The following is a 23,511-nucleotide window of genomic DNA, read 5'->3' as shown; positions in this document are numbered from 1 at the left end:
AGATGCTATCCTAACCAAACGCCCCAAGCTAACCTCACCTGTAACAGGATATAATGACATCATCCACCTGCCAATACAACACACCAAGAAAGGCACAGCATAAGTTCCATGGTATTCAAGCCAAAAAATGGACATCCTGAATTTAATCAACAAGGAAACATTAACCAAACCCCAACTGAGGCACATTTTACAAAATAATTGGCCAATATTCATTAAAAATGGCAAGGTCATGAAAAACTAAGACAGTATAAGGAATTACCCCGGAGTAAAAGTGTGTAGCCCTGGACTAGCTCAGTCATGCCAGAAAAGGACATTAATGGGTGGAATTCAAATAGGTCTGTATTTATTCACAGAGTTCCGTATCAATGTTTATTTCCTGGTTTTGATCATTGCACTGTGGTTATATAACACGTTAACATTTAGGGAAGTTCAGTAAAGGGACTATGGGAACTCTTTCCATTATTTTTGCAACATATTCTTAAGCCTAAACCTATTTCAAAATGAAAAGGGAGCAAATACAGTCCATGTGTTTCCTTCACCCCTCTCTTTCCATTCCATGGTATTCTTGGAAACCATGCATTGAGGTGGGAGCGTGACGAAATGGAAAAAGCCTGGATCCCTGAGTCACCAAATGAAAAAGCTCCTTGCCAACCTGACGGTAACTCTACATGAGTGAGAAATACATTTTTGTTGTGCTAGGACCCTGAGATTTCAAGGAACATTTGGTACCGTATTATAACCTACATTATTCTGGTTAACATAACTATGTGATAGTTAACGGGAATAGCTGGTTCTAGGTGTAGAGACGTGGGCTGATCTCTAGAAATATTGCTGGTTAAAGAAAAAGGAAGTTGCAGGACAACAGTTTCAGAATGACACCTTTTATGTTGAAATAAAGTTCAAAAATTCAATATAGGTTTCACCTGTGCAAGAATGTGTACACGTATGAGATGTGGATGAATGTGTAGGAAATGTGTATATGTTACATGTGCATGAATGTGTATATAAAAGCCTAGGAAAAGGTCAAGAAGGATACACAATTGAAACAGTGGTCATTCCTGAGGAGGGGAGAAGGCGTCAGAGCGTATACAGGATGGGAATTTTATCTGCATATTTAAAATATGATAATATATTCAGAAATCATTCTTGTAATTAAAATTGAGAATCAAAGCATGCCGTCTGTTAACTTGTTGACCTCAATGAAGTGATTTGTAAACCCATGGCAAAGATGTATTTTCATAACAGACATCATTAGTCTGGTAGGGCCAGACTCTCTATTTACTGTATAATAAAGTTGCATTTCCCCAGAGGATAAAGGCTCAGAGTCAGAGCAAAAGGCAGAAACAGCATGAAGTTCATTCCTCTTAAAATTTTCCTTTAACTGTCCATAAAGTCCAGTGTAGATGGTTTCATGTATCCAACGCAATACGGTGACTCTCATGGACTTGCATGTTACAGAATCATTAGGCTGAAGAGAGAAGCCAGACAAAATTCGAGTTGCAGGTGTTTGGGCTAACTCCCTCCAATGTTAAGTATACAATCCCTAACGGCCAATGGCTGGAGAAACATCCCTGCATGATTTCTTCTATTTTATTTTAATACTTTGTGTCTCTAGTATAAGGCATGCTAATAGATGTGTCCGTTGTTGGAGAATTAAGTAAAATAATGAAGTTTCATCTTGCTGGGGTTCATTTCCAAAGATAGTTCGTAAGTTAAAGTCATTACAGCCCAACTTCACTTTACGAGGCTTTCTTTTTTCTTCCTTTTTTTTTTAATTGGAGTATAGTTGATTTACAATGTTGTGTTAGTTTCAGGTGTACAGCAAAGTGAATCAGTTATACATATACATATATCTACTCTCTTTTAGATTCTTTTCCCATACAGGGCATTACAGAGTATTGAGCAGAGCTCCCTGTGCTTCTACGGTAGGTCCTTATTAGTTATCCATTTCATATATAGTAGTGTGTATATGTCAATCTCAGTCTTCCGACTTATCCCTCCCCCACCTCTTACCCCCTGGTAATCACAAGGCTTTCCTAATGGGGGCTACATCTTGTCTGTAGTCTTTGCACCTGGCTCTTCCTTACAATGATCTGGAGTAATTACAATTCTTTTGCTTTCTTCTTGTTCATCCAGACGTTTTGTCTTAATCTGAGCTACTGAACTGCGACACGGTCCCCCGTCTCTCTCCCCCTACCCACACCTGGATGGACCAACTTTTGAGATACTTATTCAATACTTTTACAACAGCAGGTAGGCAACAGAGGAAGACGCTCAGTAAAAATTGGGGGCACAGGCTATGAAGTTGGAATTTGAGGTCTCTTCAGGGTTAGTTTTGACCGCAGGGTTCCCTCCAGCCACTCCAGGGCTCCCTGGTTCCCTCTGGGGTCCCGTATCACTGGGAGAGGAAGGATGGTGAGGGAGAGAAGATCGCTGGGAGAAGGGCTCAGGAATGATTATAAGGCCATTGCAGAGCAATGATTCCTGGTCTGAGCAGAGGCTGGGAAGCTGGGGAAAGTCAAAGTAAGCATCACTTCCAAGGGAGAAGGCAAAAAGGTTTGCTGCAGGGAATCAGGAAGACAAAGTGAATGGGTTTGAAGAAGCCCACGTGAGAAAACCAGGAGGTTAGGGCAGATAGGGGAGAAAGCGCTGTAATGTGAGGCCACAGCGCAGCCTGTGGTGGGGAGGAAGTACTGCAGGCTGAGATGATTAGAGCATGCCTGTCACATAGGATGGGGTTTATAATCAAAAGAATATACATATATCAATGGAACAGGATAGAAAGCCCTGAGATAAGCCCACACACATATGGTCACCTTATCTTTGATAAAGAAGGAAAGAATATACAGTGGAGAAAAGATTATGGGGATATACGTATATGTATAGCTGATTCACTTTGTTATACAGCAGCAACTAACACAACAATGTAAAGTAATTATACTCCAGTAAAGATGTTTAAAAAAAAAAGAATGGACATATATATGTATAACTGAGTCACAAATTGTAAAACTCAATTATACGTCAACAAAATTTTAAAAAGAGAGATGGGAGAACATTACTGAAGGACAAACTTATGTCAACTGGTGCTATTTACATTCTTTGTATGATTCATTGAACAAATCCATTCTCATCAGTAAGAAGAGATATTGGTCCCTGTAAAGATACTTCCTCTCCCATTTCCCGAACATAGCTCTGACGTGGTCAGCAGAGCAATAACAGGAATAATCTGTCGATTTTCTCCCCATTAGCCTACCTGAGCGTAGCAAATACTAACAGAGCAGCCACAGATCCTCATAAAAAAGAGGGAGCCACCCACATATGCCTCTTATTGCCAATCAGATCACACCCACACGAGCAAATGAGGTTGATCCATCCTTTAAAGAGAATCCTTTAACTAGAGAAGGGCAGGGTTAATTACCAAAGGAAACAGACTAGCACACTTCAACCTATTCTCGGCCATCTCAATTCCAGCCTCAGATTTATAAACCTTACTTCTGGTTCCTCATATCCTACCACCAATTTTCCTTGGTATAGAAGGACATGGATAAATGCAAGTAGAACCACCCAGAAAGTCCAGCTGGTATTACTGAGGATTATAAAGACATTGTTTTTAATAATATTCAATGATGAAAAATACAGACATACACATGATCAATTATGCCATTGTGTGGGACAAGATGTGTGAATAAAAAGTAGAGAAGAAAGCAAAAGGAGAGAAAAATCTTTTCCTGGCTTTTGATTTCCAAAAGTCTACACTGGAATAGAAAAGAAAAATACAGCCAGTGTTAAGATTTGAGGGAATACTCAGTGAGTAACAGCAAGGGTCCTTTAACTTCCTGAATTTGCTTTTCCTCAAGCTAAAAATAGGGGAAGATGATCATTGAAGAAGTGGGGCTGGGTTTCACATAGAGTCTTTGACTTCAAGCTAAGGAAAGATGGGATCTGAGAACAGAGAATCTATTCCATTACTTGCTCCCTGTGGCAAGTTCCCAGGGATGTGGAGAGTCTCCGGAGAGAGGAATTGCCTGAGATTTCACTAGGCTGCCAGAGCATCTTGGACATGTACCACGCCCTGAGTTGTAGAGAAGCACACAGTTCTTGTGTGCCCAGGAGTGGCTTGGAAGTAGCCAAGAGACCTTCTGGACCTGAAAAGATGCTTTACTATACAGATGAGGGTAAAACGCTTTTCCCAGTGGCTTGTGTGCATGGGAATTTTCATGGACCAATGTGTAAAAGCCAGATGGGAGAGCTGGCATCTCAGAAGATGCTCACATAAACAAATTATATGCACTCAGATGTCCCCGTCTCCATACGCTTTGGAAATACATTCTGGGACTTCCCAGGATGTAAACAATCCAAGAAGAAAAGGGAAGGTGGGGCTTCACAGTGACTGAGATTAGGTTTCTGGCAACTAGCCTAGCAGAACTTGGAAACTTGAAACAAATCAAGTTACTGAAAAGTAATAAAAATATTTATCTTGCATCTTGAAGTTTATGGCTCAGGAAACTGTTCTCATGGATTGATCACGAACATTTATGTAATCAGAATAGTGAGTGATACGGACCAAGGTTCAATGTTTCTTCCATGATTCAGAACACACTTCAAGATGTTCGGTGCCTCACATGCAAATTATGGGTACAGGGAAAATCACTGGTTGGCAGATCTTTACGTCTGTTTCCTAATCTGCAAAACAAGGTCATTGGCTGAAATATTTTATAAAGTGAAACAATGCAGTGAAGCTTATTGTAAAATCGTAAAGCTTGTCATAAAATTGCTTGCCCTGTGTTAGTGATTTGGGGCTCAAACAAGGAAGGCATCGCGGGGAGGCATCTCACCATGGGGTGTGCAATTGTTTAGCACAGTCTCCTGCTCAGGACAGAGCCTCTCAGCAGGGCCAGAGCCTTTCTCACTAACCCTGTCCAGACAGCAACCCTTCCGTCTCACGGTGGGAGCTTGGTGGACAGGTGACACTAGCAAGGGCTGCGGGAGGGGCTCTGGGAGGGTTAAGTATTTCTTACACAGAGTTTCAGCTTGACTTCCTGTTTTCAGTAGCACCTCACACTGACTTCCAAGATAACTGGAACCTCCAAGTCCTGAGCTTTTTTATTCTCTCTCTGCCACACACACACTGCCTCTCTCTCTCTCTTAATCAATATATCCCCCAGACCTCTCTGCAGGTGGTTAGCTACCTCTGGTCTGCTAATTCAGTGACCACCTGAGAGTCTCCTTTCCAGAATTTCAATATTTTGTTGAAATCTCTTATAGGACTGTTTACTTTTTTCTTCAGGTGATGGGTGTTTTGAAAAAAAGATTCTTCACTGTTGCAGTGGTTAATTTTATGCATCAGCTTGACTGGGCTATGGGGTGCCCAGAGTGTTGGTTAAAACATCATCCTAGGTGTTTTTGTAAGGATGTATTTGAATGAGATTTGAACAGTTAAAGCACATTGCTCTCCATAATGTGGTGGGCCTCATCTAATCAGTTGAAGGCCCGAATAGAACAAAAGGAACGCCCCCTGCCGAGCAAGAGAGAATTCTGCCGCACACTGCCTTTGGACTTCACTGCAACAGTGGCTCTTCCTGGCTCCGTAGAAGACGGCCTTTGGACGCACACTGGAACATTAGCTGTTTGTGTCCTCAGTCTGCTAGTCTACTCTGCAGACTCCAGACTTGCCAGACTCCATAACTGCTCTTTATAATAAATATCTTCATATATACATACATATGTATATGTATGTGTATATATCTATAAAATTCTATATACGTACATATATAATGTATACATACATTAAACATACATGCATATGCTGTATACGTATATATATACACATATATAATGTATATATGTGTGTCTATATATACATATATACGTAAAAGTAAAAAGTATATACAGGCAGAGACCTCATTTCGTTGTGCTTTGCTTTACTGCGCTTTGCAGATACTGTGGGGTTTTTTTTTTGCAAATTGAAGGTTTGTGGCAACCTTGTATCAAGCAAGCCTGTCGATGCCCTTTCTTCCAACAACGTTTGCTCACTTTGTGTCTCTGGGTCCCGTTTTGGTCATTCTCTCAATATTTCACGCTTTTTCAGTATTACCATATTTGTTACAGTAATCCGTGGTCAGTGATCTTTGATGTTACCACCATGACTTGCTGAAGGCCCAGACGATGGTTAGTATTTCTAATAATGAAGTATTTTCGAACTAAGGTATGTTTAGTGTTATCTTAGACATAATGCATTGCACACTTAATAGACCACAGTATGGTGCAAACACAACTTTTATATGTACTGGGCAACCAAAACATTCATGCGACTCACTTTGCTGTGATATTTGCTTATTGGCAGTGGTCTGGAACCAAATCCACAGCATCTCTGAGATCCGCCTGTACATAGACTATTGGTTCTGTTTCTCTGGATCGCCCTAATACAATCATAAATATAAGTAAACGATCCACCACAGAAATCTAGATTTGGCAACAATAAAGCCTTTTGACCGTGTTGTATGTGTTGGGAGAATTTGAAGGCATTATCCCTTTTAAACCTCCCAATGGTGTTGTAGAGATGCTTGGACTGAATAACGACTGGGTTGTCAAAAGGAAAATGGCAGTACCGGTATTTTTTAATATGAAAAGTGTTTTCAGCTTTACTGAAGCATAATTGACAAATGAAATTATAATATATTTAAAGGGCAGAATACGATGGTTTAACACATGTATAATTGTGAAATGATTGTCACAATCAAGCTAAATAACACATCGATCACCTCACCGTTCCCTTCTTTTTGAAAGAACACTTTACATCTACTCTCTTAGTAGATTTCAAGTAAAAAATACACAATTATTAACTACAGTCACCACGCCGTATACTAGATCCCCAGAACTCATTCATCTCATAAATAGAAAAGTGCACCCTTGGGCCAACATCTCCCCATTTTCCCCATCGCCAGACACTGGTAACCACCACTCTACTCTCTGTTTCTATGAATTCAACTTTTCTTTATTTAGACTCCACATATAAATGATACCAGAGAGTGTCTGTGTTTCTCTGTCCAGCTTATTTCACAGTCTCATGTCTTGGAAGGAATGTAAGTTGGTGCAGCCATTATGGAAAACAGAATGGAGGTCCCCCGCCCCCTGCAATTTAAAATGGACCTACCATTACTATCCAGTGATCCCATTTCTGGGTATATATCCAAAGGAAATGAAATCAGTGTCTGGAAGAGAGATCTGCACCCCTGCATTGCAATGATTGCAAACTTATTCACAATAGCCAAGATATGGAAACAACCTAAATGTCCATTGATGGATTAAGAAAATGCACTATATGTATACAATGGAATATTATTCAGCCATAAAAAAGTAGAGAATCCTGCCACTGGTGACAACAGAACAGATATTTTAATCTAACTGCACCACACCAGAGTTACCTCTCTAATCACCTCTAAATCACCTTTATGTTCTGTTCTAGAAGCAACAAGATATTCTTTGGGCAGGATGAAAGAATCTCCTGCGTTATGTACTTTGCCTTCATGCTTTTCACAGCCATGTGGCATGATCAGTGGACAAGTGATAGAAGCTTCCAAACCACGCTCTTGTTTCTATGTCTGAGCACTATGTAAATCTGGATAAAACCTGTAATTCTGTTTAACTGAAGTCTATCTTCCTCCCCAGAGTTCCATCATGTCCTAGGTGTGTGAGGTACTTTAAGGCATCTGAGAAAGAAAAGGCACCCACTTCTTCCAAATAAATCATAAATAGTCACTCAACCTGTGTTGTACAGAAAGCAGAGCCCGAGGCAGAAGTTATGTGCTATGAATGCACGAGGGGCGTGCCAGCCTTGGGGCAGAAGTGCCGGATAAAAGGAGAGGGGCAGGGAAGGAAGGAAACTGATGAACACACGTGAAGGAGTTGGCCAGTGTTTGATATCAAGCATGAGAAATTGCCCAAATCTGCCAGACTCTTTTCTGGGACACCATACTAATGGATGCTTCTCAGATCCGTCCACCTGGGGAGGGGGTTATCCACTAGTTTCCATCTTTTGTTGGTCAAAGGTGTGCCCTGCAGGATGCTAATTCCTCTTTGCTTCTGGGTAGCACGTGTGTACTTGTCCAGAAAATGTTGCACGTTACAGAGTGAACAAGAGAGCCCGAGGGCGGGACAGCACAGGCCTAAGGTCAGGCACTGTTTTCCTGTGCCAAAGCAAATTCCCTGGTGTCATTAGGGAGTTTAGTGCTACAGCAGCTGAAAAAAACAACCCAATGTCCCTGAACCAGGTGGACCTGGCCTTCAGAGAAGGTCTGAAATGGCACAGAGATGTGTAACTGATAGAAATTCTTTAGTCCAGCTCTCTTACCCTGCCCTCCAAAGGCCATGGTGGGTGATTCTGGCCTGGCTAAATTTCACAGTGGGTACAGGGCAAGTATCCTGATGATAGTGTTTAAGCTCCTGGATCAAGCCATACCTGAAACCTATACGCAGACTGCTTCTTATGGAAGTTGACCAATGCCTCTCTTCTGTTTCACCTAGTTGAACTGGGTTTACAGTCACTTGCAACAAAGGGTTTTAACAGTTTCACATTAGACTGATGTTTCTGAAAAGCACATTTTGGTCCAAAATGATATAAAGAATCATTTACAGAAAGCTAGGGCAGCTCAGAAAATGTTTTAGCTGTGACAACTCATGACAATCTCCACCATCCCGTCTCTCATCAAACTGGACATTTTTAATGAACAACTGACATTTTTTATAAAACTCTTGGAACCTGCAGACACTATTAATAATCAGATATCATTTTGACATCTTCATTCGCACTAAATTTAATTCACTGCTGAGACAAAAGGGAAGGGTACCCAACATCTTTCTCAGATGTCCTTCAGGATGTTCTCATAGGGGTGCTAAAGAAGAGGGAGCTATCATTTCTATGAACCTTTTGTGCTGTAAAGTTAAACCAGTTTCTTCAGTGAACCATTAGGCAAGCGTCAAACCTCGAGCCCTTTCCTTGTGCTTTCAAAATCTGAAATTAGTCAAACACAAAGATAACTTGAGTGCTTTAGAAGTTGACCAAAAAAAGTGCAAAAATGAAGGGGAAAAAAAAAAGCCTCACTTTTTTTTTTTTTTTGCAAGCCTCTGCACATTTGGAGTTTGGGCACAAAGAAGACTCAGAGAACAATGACTGTTTTAATGGGCCTTTCAAAATGTACAGGGAAGCCAACTCATCTTAGAGGCGATGGTGAATACCTGAGCAGCTACTTTATAAAGATGCAGGAGTGTGGGGTGTGAATGCAATACTCCCATTGGCCAATCAGTGCTCAGAGAAGCTACGAACCCGCAGAGCAAAAGGCACCTTGCCAGATAGTCACCCTGTAAAAGGAGAGAATTCTGAGAGTCATAAAAACGGGAATGTCATTGACCCTCTCAAGTGAAAAGACATTTGATGTTGTTTGGAAGCCAGGGCTAGGGATGGAAGAACAGGCCTACAGATGAGCACGCTGGGCCCCGCCCAACTTAAGAGCTCACACGCGTACAAGTACCTGTTAAGGACCCTGCATTAGTTTCCTGTTGCTGCTGTTGACACGTGACCACAAGCCCGGAGGCTCCGAACAATGCAAATGGATTCTCTTTCACTTCTGCAGGCCAGAAGTATAAAAGCAAGGTGTCCACAGGGCATGTTCCTTCTGAAAGCTTCAGGGGGAGAATCTGTCCCCTTGCCTTTCCGAATATCCAAAAGTTGGGGCTTCCCTGGGGGTCCAGTGGTTAAGAATCTGCCTTCCAATACAGGGGACGTGGGTTCGATCCCTGGTTGGGGAACTAAGATCCCACATGCCGCGGGGCAACTAAGCCCGTGCGCCACAACTACTGAGCCCACGTGCTCTGGAGCCCATGAGCCACAACTAGAGAAAAACAAAAGCCCTCGTGCCACAACTACAGAGAAGCCCGCATGCTGCAACAAAAGATCCCACGTGCCGCAACTAAGACCCAACGCAGCCGAAAATAAATAAATAAATTTTAAAAACATATACATATCCATACAAATCCAGAGGCTGCCAGCATTCCACGGCTTGTGGCCCCTTCCAGCATCACTCCAATCTGTTGCTTCCCTCCAGACTCCTCTGAAAAATCCTCACATGCGTGTCCTACTGTAGCCAATTCTCTGCTTTTCTCTCCTTTCTCTCAGGACTTTTGTAATCACATCCATGTGGATGATGACGGCAACCACCTCATGTCACACCCTTAACCACATCCGCCAAGCCCCTTTTGCCATGTAACTTAACATTCCCAGGTTCCAGAGTTAAGGATGTGGACATCTCGGGGGCCATTCTTTATCCCACACAGTCTTGAAAGTGGATGATTGAAATCAAAGCACAAACTCTCATTCTACAAAGGACTGTCCCATTGGAGCAAGCCCTGGGTTTGGCTGTGTCATTTCTTCAAGCTTCTTGCTAATGTTTGATTTTTTTTTCCCAGAGTCTGGTTTCTCAGGTCCCTGTATTATAAGTATCTGGGTCATCTTCTGGGTGCTTGTATAGGGCACATCCCAGTACAGAGCTCGTGGCTGGGCTGAGGGCTCACGGCATTGTCCCACTCTTCTCTATCTCTTAACATTTATTCAGTAAATGTTGCGCAAAGACCTTTGGGGAGATATTTAAAGAAAAGAGACTCACACAGGAGACTGAAGTGTCCATGGTAATTTACCTCATCATCAAACTTGCTTCCAAAGCACAGACATTCTTCTTACTTTTCAGATTGGGAACCAAAGCACTTCTGTTGTATTAGGCACTGTTCTAGGACTTTTATGTATTATTTACTTACATCTACCCTCCTCCCCAAGCTGAGTGGGTGGGTATCATTGCCTCATTTAACAGATGAGGAAACTGAGGTTTAGGGAGATTACATGAAATACCCAACACCAAGAGCAAAGAAGTGGCAGATACAGAATTCACTCTCAGCCTTGTCTAATTTCCGGGCTCTGCCTTTTAAGCACCGTATTCTGTTGTCTCAAATGACAATGTCTCTGGGAGGGAACAGAATATTTTAAGCGGGTGCATTGTTTTTTGTTGTTGTTTGTTTAATTTTTATTTCATACTGGAGTATAGTAGATTAACAATGCTGTGTTAGTTCTGGGTGTACAACGAAGTGATTCAGTTATACACATACTTGTACCAATTCTTTTTCAAATTCTTTTCCCATTTAGGTTATTACAGAATATTGAGCAGCATTCCCCGAGCTATACAGGAGGTCCTTGTTGGTTGTGTGTTTTAAACATAGCAGTGCATATATGTCAATCCCAAACTCCCAGTCTATCCCTCCCCCCCCCACCCCGACCTTCCCCTCTGGTAACCGTAAGTTCGCAGGTGCACTGTTAAAGACCTTCACAGCACCAAAAGGCCTGGAGAGCTATCAACTCTTTTCTTTTTTCTTTTCTCTTTTCTTTTCTTATTATCTATCTACAGCATTTATCTTAAGGACATACACTGTAGCTACTGTGAATCCTAGCAGATTCCCAGGCTCCAAAGGCTTTGCTTATGAAGAGGCAGAGCAGGGCTTATCCATATTCATAAGGCTTGTCTGCCACACTTCCTACGGCTGGGCTGGTGCCTCTGAAGGGCTCTGCCTCAGTTAGCCAGCGGCGTACCATACGGAGCTTTTATTCTCAGCATCCCTGATCCGTGGATCAGATGGCGATGCTCTGCTTCAGGCTGCGGGTCAGCTGGGCTCAGAAGGTCCACAGAACTTGGCTCCAGGCTCCACAGGGGGTTCAGGTCCGCTCCACATGTCTCTCATTCTTCTGGGGCCGCCTGACTACACGGCACGTTTTTCTCGTAACGACGTCAGAAGCACGAGAGGGCAAACCCGGCCACGTAAGCACATTTCCAGCACCTGCTCTGCTCACCTCCGCCAACATCGCCTTGGCCAAAGCAAGTCGCGTGGCTAAGTTCAAAGTTAACGGGAAAGGAAGTGAACTCCACCCACCAGCAGGCAGGGACACAGCTATAAAGTACGGGACAGAGGGCTGGGGTCCCGGTGTAATCTACCACAGCCTGTTCATATCTGGTTTGTTTTCCCTCACTGATGGTGATTCCCTCACTTCTGCATCTGCTTTGATGGAGGAAGAACCAAAAAGTAAAACCCAATGTATTCTACTCCACTTACAAGTTCTTACTCTTAATTCCATCCCCATATACTGAATCCACCCGCAAGCTCCAAGCGTCAATGTTTCCACCCGATTTTTCATCTGTACTGTCTCACTGCAGCCCACCTCCAACATCACTGGATGTTCAGGGCCTCGAAGCAGTGCCCTTGACTCAGTACATCCCCTCTGGATTTCACACACTGGCTGGGGTGATCCTTTAAAGTGTAAACTCCCTACCTTTCAACCCTGCACTTACAATAAAATTCAAATTCCAGCTCATGCCCCAAAAGACCCCATCTTCTCCAAGGCCCTGCCAACCTCTCTCATGTCATCTTGTAACAGTCCCCCACTCTGACCTCGTGTCCCAAGCATACCTGGGTCTTTTTAGTTTTTCAGCTCGTGAGTAAGTTATTTATTTAAGCCATCTCCTGCCATACGCAAAGGGATGGAAGATACCAAGTATAACGGTCATCACCGGACACAAGAAGGTGAGCTTAAGGTCCCCTAACTTTTCTGGTCCATGTGTGTGGAGTAATGGCCCAAACTAGTGCTGTGGTCCCCACTGTAGTGGTCCAGGTTCTCTTTATTCATCTTCGTAGCCAGTTGGAAGCAGATTCACACGAGGGTTATGGACGAGGATATGGTTACCATCTTCCCAGGGAAAGGGCTTGGACCTGATGCGGAGACGGGGGTAGTCGACCGCCTCCGGTCTGTCCTCCTCTCCGTGGCGCGACTTCAGGAAGACATCCAGCATGCTTGCTCCACCCTGGGGAGCGCCACGAGGCAGGTGAGGGCCTTCCACATGCGAGCTGAGCCCTGCTCGCTGTGGGCACCACTCGACATAGGCCGACTCAGCGGCAGCCGGGAACGACCCAGCGGCCCAGAAACCCGGGATCCAGCTGCTGCCACCATTTTCAACCGGGATCACCTGGGTCTTCTCATTTGTTGTCAGAACTTGCTGCTCTCTTTGTCTGGTGCCCTGGGACCCCGGATCTTCACACTGCCAGCCCTTCTTGATATCCAGGTCTCTTAAAGGCTAACTGTGCTTATAAAGAAGCCCGCACCTTCCCACACCCACACTACGTGGACCCACCACGAACTAAACCGTTCTCAACTGTTCGGATTTCGGTATCCCTCGGGCAGTGCCGGTCTCTTCCTTAGAAAGGAATTTAACTGACAGCAGAGGCCTTATCCGCCCGGTTCAGCATTGTACCCCAAACAGGAAGCACGGTGCGAGCTTATATTAACAGCTTGCTAAATACTGCATCGAATTCGAAAATGATCAAAGGCATGTCAACAAGAAACTCGCACGTGCTCCAGAAAGTTGGAGGAAGCATGGCTTCATAGAGATTACCGGAAACTAAAGCACTATTGCTCTAAGTCTGAGCTGCTCATCAACGTCAGCGGACGCCCGCACGCATCGCTGATATCTGGGAAGTGGAAGCTTGATGTGAGTTTCACGGAGTCCAAGTGTCACCGTATTCCTGAGGCTTGGCCGAGGGCCCCCAAGTCAAGGTGAAGGAATTGGGCAGGAATCGACGTCTGAGGGCAGAGAGTTCTGCGATGTATTGCAAGGCTGATGAAAGACAGCACGATAGGAGTGTGAGCTTCGCAGCTACACCGTCTGAGTTAGAATCTGGTCAGTTTCTTAACCTCTCTGAACCTCAGTCTCACCATCATTAAAATGAGGACACTAACAGCACCCACCGCCTAGGTTATCATGAAGATTAAATGGGTTAGTTCATGCAAAGCCCTTGTGGGCGCTGCTTGGTACAGAGTGAGCAGTCCATCTGGCTTGGCTATTATTAGTATAAATAAATATTAATTTGGATCAAACTGTAGATACAAGCAGAGAGAGGGGGAAAAATCATAATTAGAGCTGTTAAATAACACTGGTTATAATTTTCTGTGGTGCCTTCTCAAAATAAGGTCTTCTGTAAATGCCACTTCAAATCTCAGAATTCAGCAGCTCACCCACGAGCCAGCTGTCAGGGAATGGGTTTAACTCGTAGAAGTGGTTCTGTTGAGCCATTTCTTTTTCTCTGACAATGTTATCTCAGGGTTACCCAGTAGAAAAGTTACACTGCTTATTATAATATTATAACCACAGTACAAACAAGGCCTGGGATTTATATAACACCTCAGATACCAAAGGCTAAAAAGCACATCTAAGTGATGCAGTCCTGCCTCTTTGCACAACATCCACTCAAAATCAAGAGTTTGATAACATTGTCCCCCTGAGCAGATAAAGAGATTAAAAAGAAATCAAAGAACTTCTTCAGGGAGACCCAGCAGAGACGTTCCATAGCTGAAAAGAGGTCTGAAAACCAATGTTAGCATACCAAGCCTTCAGTAATTTACCCGCCTTTACATTTTCAATTTGTTTACTTATGTTTCATCTCTTTCCAAAAGAGAAATTGGAAATATATTTCCAATTAAGAGATCCCAAACTGCATTCCATCGAACAATGACGTATGGTGGTCACTGTGATTTGGGAGAAATCCATTGGCAAATAGGATTCCATGGTGAAGAAAATCTTAATTCCTCTCATGCAGAAAAGGATCGTTATTTACAGTTCTGGGTGGCCTTACTGTGGAGAATCCTGCTAGCTTTGGTTAGCCCAGCATTTTACACCCCTGGCAAAGCATTTTTTTAAATACAAAATCAATACTACTCAGGCCACCAGTGTTCCATGGATCATCTGTTTGGGACGTGCTGACTTGAGGAAATCACGGTGCAGAGAAAAATGAGGGTGATAATGAGAACTCCAGGGTCAGGGGAGTGCGTATCAGTCCAGACCACCACCATCTTAGCGGCCAGTTGCTACAGGCGGGATGCAGATATGGCCATCAGCATATCCTACAGGCCAAGGGAGAGGTAGGAATACAAGCGGTCCTAAGGATCAGCTTATGGACAACAGGTAAATCTGGAAACAGGTAGCTTTGGGGGACTTGGTGAGCCTTTAACCCAGGCTGCTTCTTCAAGTATTTCAAGATCTGAAATAAAGAAGCAACACAGGGCACCGAGCAAAGACTACCCTGGATTTTTTTCCCTAAGCAAATTTAGCGATTCCAAATGCAACGCGTGACATTCATAGAGGTACTATTTAAACTTGTTTTAAAATTAGTGCTACTAGTTTGAAAATGGGAGTGTATATTAATGCAGAAAGATTTTAGAGCTTCTAGAAGTAGAGAGAAACTCAAAAACACCATGGAAAGGATATAATTTTTATAAATGACAGCAGCTATAAAGCACCTACCATGCACCTAACAGAGAGCGGGCATTCAGCAAATGACTCCCTTGTTGTTATTATTACTGCTATTTAAAAAAAACAAAAAACACCAGTGGAGATACCACAGCTTAAGCTTCAATGCTGTGCTTAGTTGGTAATTCAAGCCTAGAGATTCTTTTTGGCAGTGAACATCTGATTTATAGGAAGGTCATAACCTTAACATAACCTTAACTCTTCTTCCTATTTCCCAAGCATCCCCAAATGTACATATCGAAAACTAAACTTTTTTGGATTTCTCCCTGAAATCATGCCACCCCCTTCTTCACCTCTCCAGTTCGCAGCCAACGCCTCCTGATTTCCATTTATTTGAAATCAGACACAGACTTATCGGGATCCTCTTCTCTCTCTCGAGGCCCCCATGACCATCCACCAGCAAAAGGCTCAACAGCCCTCGTTATTATACAGCTCGTCCCCTACATCCGAATGAGCTCCGTTCCGAGATCGCGTTCTTAAGTCCAGTTTGTTCGTAAGTGCAACAAAGTCAGCCTAGGTGCCCAAGTAACACAGTCGGCTACATGGTACTGTACTGTAATAGGTTTCGAACACATTTCACACAAATGATACATAGAAAACAAGCAAACAAAAAATAAATTCAACATTTTTAATCTTACAGCACAGGACCTTGAAAAGCACAGTAGTACCAGCTGCATCACTGCTGCTTTTACGCTTGTTTCCGGACATCCTGGGCTCGAAATAAAGGTCCTGTACTGCTGTACTCTATACAGTACCGTACAGTAAAGTACACAAGAGCACAGATACTTGCAGAGCATGAAAGCACACGACAGTGTACGCCAGACACATGAACTAACTTACCTGACTGGACATGCGCACGCACACTCGCCATCTTTGAAAGTTCGCAACTTGAAGGTTCGGATGTAGGGGACTCACTGTCACCGCAGGTAACTTGACTCCGCCCCCTTCTCGCTGCCCCTCCCTCTGCCATCGTTTCCCTGCAGGATGCTGTAAAGCAGTCCGCAAATTCTCCTGCTGCCTGCATCGCTGCTCTCCTCCAATACAATCTCCACTCACAAAGTATTTAAAATCCATAAAATATATATTTAAAATTTTTCTAATCGACACCCCCCTAATTCTAACCGCCGCACTTGGAATAAAACCCAGATGCCGCTTCAAGCTCATCTTGAGACACTTTTCTCTGACTCTTTGCCCTCGGGCCACCCTGGCCACTTTGAGCTGTTTTTTTGCCTTAGACCCCACCTGTAGAAGGTTCCTGCTGTCTGCAGCGCCCACATCTCCTGAGCTGTGTAGGACTGACATGTCTCTATCCCGCAAGCCTCAGTTTAAACACCACCTCCTTAAGGCTGACCTTCTCTGATTTTCCCAACTAAGTGTCCCCCTTCTCCAATCCTTAATTCTTCATCACTATATTCTGTTTGATATTTTAAAGCATGTTGTCTGATACGTGCAATGCTCACTTATTTATTTACTTGTTCATTATCTGTTTCCTACATCTTTACCACTAACATCATGGGAGTGGGATTTATCTCTGCTTTATTTACCAAACCTTACACTATACCTAATATATTCAAGACACGTGCACACACACAGACGTACATATCTGTAGAATATATGCATGACTGAACGAATGAGGAAAACTCCAGAAGGGATTCTTTATGGAAAAGGAATATAATTTGATTTCATGGTACAGTACGTAAATCATTTGTAAACCATCCGCGAAAGGATGATTCACTAATTAATTCCCTTCCATTTTCTCTCTGTCACAAAACCCACTTTGGCCAACATATCAAAATACAAGCAGGGCTTGCTGACTATCATTTCCCTTGAAAATAATCAACGAGCCCTTGCCTGTTTAGAAATCATAAATTGACTGCAGCTGCAAAATAAAACAATTCTCCAGAAAGAGCAGAATGCCACTTAGTTAATTCTCAAATGAATAATAAAACACGATAAACAGCCCATGCCACTTAGATGGATTTATTAACTAGAGTGCAGGAAAAGAAAGAGCAGTCATAATTCAGCCATTCTTTCTGGGGCATTCCCAGCTACACGTGTGCAGAGAATATTCGATGGAATGAGAATGTCCTAGGTAAGTGGTCTCCACCTACCAGGACGGGGTCAATAGCAGACTCTAGGTCGATATTGATTAATTCTCCGTTTTAGATGTTCATCTAAATGACATTCTTATAAGGGAAGCAGGTAGTTGCTGGAAAGGAAGTAGGTAGCTTTCGGTCAAAATCTGTAAGGAAAATTAAGTAAGGATAAGTAGCTTACGTAAGAGGAGAGCCAAGGAGTTAGTCCTTAGGATGCACGGGATGCTCTTCTGAGCCTCAGTTTACTCATTCATTGGAGGGAGGCCGACCCTTCCTCTCTTTATGTCACCTGTGTAACCTCCTGAACAAACACACTCACCAGCCAGCTATGTGGTATGGCTGTCAAGAGCAAAAGCCATCATCACTATCTTCTCTAAAGAGTGAACTCCAGGGCTTCCCTGGTGGCGCAGCGGTTAAGAATCTGCCTGCCAATGCAGGAGGCACAGGTTCGAGCCCCGGTCTGGGAAGATCCCACATGCCGCGGAGCAACTAAGCCCGTGCGCCACAGCTACTTAGCCTGTGCTCTAGAGCCCGCAAGCCACAACTACTGAGCCCGTGCGCCACAACTACTGAGCCTGCGCTCTAGAGCCCGCGAGCCACAACTACTGAGTCCACGTGCCACAACTACTGAAGTCTGCGCGCCTAGAGCCCGCGCTCCCCAACAAGAGAAGCCACCGCAATGAGAAGCCTATGCACTGCGACGAAGACCCAACACAGCCAAAAAGAAAAAGAAAAGAAAAAAAAAAGAGTGAACTCCACCTGGGTCCTCCACCCTATGTTCCCTCTGGTTCTCTGTGAAAGTTGAGTCTTAACGTTCTTTTTATGGTTGCTGGTGACATGTTGCTGTTATTAAACCCAGAGGTTTAATAGGTGGTAAACCGTCCAGTCGCCTATTTAATTACTAGTTCAGCAGTGACTTTACCACAATTAGGCACCAAATTATCTCAGTGGCTTTTGTTCCAAGACTTGTCTTTACAGCCCTCTGGGGTCTGTCTCCTTAATATATTTCTGGCTCGATCTCTCTCCACACAGGAACGTGGGTGGCGTCCGCAGGGATGAAAGTAGGATTGGGACTGGGGTGACACATGGTTAGAGATGCTCTGTAGGTGGTGATCCAACCTGCAGTCTGGTTTCAGAAGGGCTCCCAGCCTGACCACGTAGGGCAGAGCTGGGCTTGGTGCAGGACCCGTGAACTCTGACCTTCACTGTCCCTATTTGCTAACTGGCCCCCGCACATTAGGAGCGCTAGGAGTCTTACAGACTGAACCATTAAGATGTGCTCAGTGAAGCTCTTATTGGAAAAAGAAACGCAGGGCACTCCAAGCTCACTGGAGGTTAAGAGGCGGTCAAATCACGTAAAAGGGAATCCTGGAAAAAAAGAGAGAAGTGAAGCTAGAGCTCAGAAAACTCTAAGAAAGCAGCCTATAAAAGCTAGAACTGAGTCACTCTTTACACCTGGAACATTCCCACGAGACACCTGGCTGAGTTGGAAGTGGTCAGTGGGAAAAAGTCACTTGTCACCAAGCAGGGTCACAGAAGGAAGCCGGATTTCTAAAAGTTTTGAGAAAAGAAAAAAAAGTTCTACGGACAGAAAATCTAGATGAGGTCTGACCAAGGGGGAAAACTGAAATTCTGATTTCACAAAGGCAAATGATTGCTAGAGGAAGGAAAGCCAAAAACGTCTGAAGGTCTAAGTTGGGCCAGGGAAGGGACAGCTGGGGGGCTGTGGTGAGAAGTGGGTCTTTTTTTAACTTTAATTTTTATTGGAGTACGGTTGCTTTACAATGCATTAGCTTCTTGCTGTACAGCAAAGTGCATCAGTCATACGTATACATATATCCACTCTTTTTTCTTTTTGTTTAACTTTTTATTTTCTGTTGGACTACAGCCGATTAACAAGGTTGTGACAGTTTCAGGTACGCAGCAAAGCGACTCAGCCACACGTGTACATGTATCCATTCTTCCCCAAACTCCCCTCCCATCCAGGCTGCCACAGAACATCGAACAGAGTTCCCTGTGCTCCACAGTAGGCTGTCATTAGTTGTCTATTTTATACATAGTGGTGCATATATGTCAGTCCCAATCTCCTTGAGGGAGGATTCCTAGAGCATCAGTCAGGGTCCCCACAGAAAACAGGAGGGCAGGTGGATAAGGGTTAATTTAGGAAGGTGGCGACACAGAGGGACCATAGAGAAAGCGTCAGTAACCAGGAGCCAGCACCTGCCCTGCTGTTGCCGACCCTTGGGGGAGGAGGGACGCTGCTGGAAGGAGCAGTGATGTTTGGCAGAGGGACCGCCCCCCGCGGAACACGCAGAGAGACAGCCAGGAGGCAAGAAGCTCCGCCTCCCTCCATTGCTGCCCTCTGGCCTCCTGCTGGGGCTTCCAGAGGCTTCTCTCTGGCCAGATCTGGCTGCAATCCAGAGGCTCTTGAAGTCCTTTAAGGCAGAATATGCAACAGGATGGCAAAGCAAACGGGTGTGCCCCAGCACAAAGAAGGTTCCAGGCACAAACATCCAGGAAAAGGAAGGCTTCTGGAAAATGGTATCAGCTACCAAAACACCTCATTTCCATTTCTGCTTCGATTCCATTGTCAGAAAGTCATCAGAGCAGAAGTGAGAGCGGTTAAGAAGGAATTAGACCCACGTTGGGTGAGTAATTTGCAAGCCATCACCGAGCCTTTTTAAGCGAGAGCAAGCCTCCAGAATTGGGTGTATCACTCCGAGGGACAGACAGACTTTGTAGTGTTTTTACTGAACGTGTGAGGAACCATATACAGACAGAGAGGGCCCAGAATAATTTCCAATGAACAAAAACGGACAGGACAGAAAGCCGGTTATGAAAACTGCAGATCAGTAAGCCTGATATCAACACAGAGGTGCAGAAAAGGTTGTTAAAAATATCATGCATACTTTAACAAAGAGCTACCACTCCCTAGAAGATGCTACGGCTTCATAAGGACATGTCATGTCTGAATAACCTCCGTTATTAATTGGCTGGATCTTACATGCACCATCGTTTAATCATCCAGCAAGTATTTGGGGCCCCTACTATGTACCAGTTCATGTTCTAGGTGTGTGGATACTGCATCCATCAAGGTGGACAAGCTCCCTGTGTTCAAGTCTAAAATCTAGTGGGGAAAAATACTCGCAAGGACACGTAAAAATAAGGAGGATAAGTTCCCATAATTAAAGGTAAATCAAAGCAGGTGAGCCATGTGATGGAATAAACATGTCTTGATGGTGGTGGGTACAACACTGATTTCTTCACTGACTGAAGAAAACTTATACAGAAGGACAGGACAAGTGATGAGTCAGCTGTGAGACATGCTTGTGGAAGAGACCTCCAGGCAGGGGAAGAGCCAGTGCAAACACCCTGCGGTCAGGGAAAGTTTCAGGAACACCAAAGGATGGGAGTGTGAAGCTTACCAGCAAGGGAGTTGGTTTTAGGGAATGAGGTCAAAGAGCTAGGTTGGGACCAGACAATGAAGGCGTCTTTGAGCCTTAGTGAGAACTTTGAACATTGCTGTAAGTGTGGATGGAATTGGATGCAATGATCTTAGGCAGAAAGGACGGGTAGGTGCCTGGTGTTTCGGAAAGATCTCCCAGCTGCTACTGGGGAAAATGGATCAGGTGGGAGTGGGGGTCTGGCAAAAGTAGAGGACAGGAGACCATGTCGTTAGGGCAAGAAATTAAAGTGTCTTGAACTTGGGGAATAGCAGAAGAGATCAAACTCAAGGATACACTTTGGAGACAAGACTAACAGGGTTATTGGTTGGCACGTAGGGTACGAGAAGTCAGTACCATGGACAACTCTTAGGTTATTGGTTTGAGAACAGATTTCAGGCTGAAAACATGAGAAGAAAAGGTTTAGGGAAAATTTTTAATTAATTTTTAGAATATGGTAGACATGTTGTATCTGGGATATTGGCCAGACAGTGATAGACTATCTCGTCGTGTTATTGTGGACGGTGGGAAGTGATACGAATCTGAATGAGGGGGTGTCTATGATTTATTCATCTGGGACATTTTTGAACACTTACTGTGTCCTACGAACTGTTTTAGATACTAAGAATAAACACGCAAGAAAACACACACAAATTCCTGCCCCCGTGGACTTACAGTTTGAGGAACCAGACAATGAACTGAAGATGAAGTGAAAGATGGCGTGTCCGCTGACGTCTTGTACCGGAGTATTAGCCGGATATATGATCAGGTTCTGGATTTATTGTGAAGGTAGAACTTCTGGGACCAACCGAGAGACTGGATGTGAGGTCTGAGAGTGAAGGATTCCATAGTTCGGGTCAGAGCAACTGGAACGATGGAATTACCACTGACTGAAATGGGGACATTTCCAGAAGGAATACGTTTGCAGGGTGAAGATCAGAGGTTTGGTTTAGGACATGCTAGTGTGAAACGCCTACTGAACAGCCAAGAGTAGTTGTGGAAACTGGAGTTCAGGGGAGAATTCCAGGCTAGAGACATACATGGTGGAATTATCAGTGACTAGATGATATTTAACATCACAAGAAAGGATGCCATCACCAAAGGATTAGATTTGGCAGAAAGGAACTCTAAGGACTTCCCTGGAGCAGAACAGGTGGGTAGATGAGAAGGAATGAGAAAAGGGGTTCAAGAAAGTAGCCCATGAGTTCGGAAGAAAAGCCGGCATGTATGTGTGTTCATCTCAGAAGCTTTGGAATTCCACAGAGGGTGCTGTCCTCATCCACGTTCTGTTCAGAATTCCTAATGAATCGAATGCGGACACTGACAGGATGCTAATTACAGTCACACATGACATCAAGCTGGGATGTATCATCAAAATGCTCCATTACAGATTCAGGATCCTAAAATATTTCAAGGAGCTGGAATGACAATGGACTGCATCCAACGAGATTAGCTTCCTGGCCCCAAACCCTCACTGAACCAGAACAATCAGTGATAAGATGCAGCTGAGGACCCGCATGTGACAAGAGCAGAGATCTATGTAATTGGGAGTCGACAATGCCACGCAGCCTCCCAAGAAGGGTCATGGCAAACTGGCCGGCATTCGGGGGAATATGTTGCCCCAGATAAGATGTTAAAGCCCAGTTCCACTCTCTTCTTGTCGGTTCATGCCCTGAATACTATTTTCAGTTCCAGGACTAAAAATTCACTTTGGGATCAAAACTGAGACTCATGGACAATTGAATGCTGAAAAGAAGAGAAACTGTCATCTCCAAGGATACTAACCAACCCAAGGGTATTTAGGGAAGAATGCCTGGCTTAGTTAGACAGTGATAACAGTTGAAAGAACTGAGAGACATTTAAACTGGAGAAAGACTGGATTTGCCAACTCCTCAGGCAGGGAAAACGACACTTTTCAGCTCTCCTGTAAAAGACGATGATGCTAGAAGAGGCTGGAAAGGTAGGCAAGGGGTAGATCACAGACAGTAAGTAGGCTTCACGTGCCATGTTAAGCATTCTGGTGTCTCTTCCCAGAGCAATACGTCATGTCATTCGCATGTTTCAAACGGAAGGTAGTAACATCATCAAAGCTGAATTTCTAAAGGATTACTGTCTGCCATGTAGAGAGCAGAATGCAGAGGGATTAAGAGTGCATGAAACATATGTTATGACTGGAAATGAAGATAATTTGAACTACGATAGTGGCAGTGGATATGGAAGAGAAGGATGGGTTTGGAATTAGGAGGTAAAATCAAAAGTTCTTGGTACTGGGTTGAATATAAGGATACGGGACAGAGGGGTATCAAAGATAGCCTGAGTGCGTAGTGAAATGGCAGAGATGCCATCCACTAGATGTTGAACATTACAAATCTCGCTCTCTCTCTCTCTCTCTGTCTTTATGTATATGTCACCTATAGCTAAATTATCTCTATCATTCATATTCATATCCATATTTTACCCATATCTTTACCTTTACCTATTTTGTCTACGGTGTGGGTTTCCCTAAGAGGTAGTGCATTATTCTCTATACCCAGAGAAGATCCATAAGAGCCTATACAGTTCCCTAGCGGGGAGTGCTGT

General features: G+C 43.9%; 1 protein-coding gene and 1 pseudogene across 1 annotated transcript in view; both read right to left on the bottom strand.

Annotated features, from left to right (window-relative positions):
- LOC112408739 (transmembrane protein 132D) overlaps positions 1 to 23,511 on the bottom strand; it is a 651,963-nt gene that overhangs the window by 163,755 nt on the left and 464,697 nt on the right. The window lies entirely within an intron of this gene.
- LOC112408741 (cytochrome c oxidase subunit 6A1, mitochondrial pseudogene) lies at positions 12,711 to 12,970 on the bottom strand (annotated as a pseudogene).

The sequence above is a fragment of the Neophocaena asiaeorientalis genome, unplaced genomic scaffold (assembly GCF_003031525.2).
Source record: "Neophocaena asiaeorientalis asiaeorientalis breed wild unplaced genomic scaffold, Neophocaena_asiaeorientalis_V1.1 scaffold77, whole genome shotgun sequence".
Taxonomy (NCBI): domain Eukaryota; kingdom Metazoa; phylum Chordata; class Mammalia; order Artiodactyla; family Phocoenidae; genus Neophocaena; species Neophocaena asiaeorientalis.
Note: the sequence above shows the minus strand (reverse complement) of the source record. Positions and strands in the feature narration are given on the sequence as shown.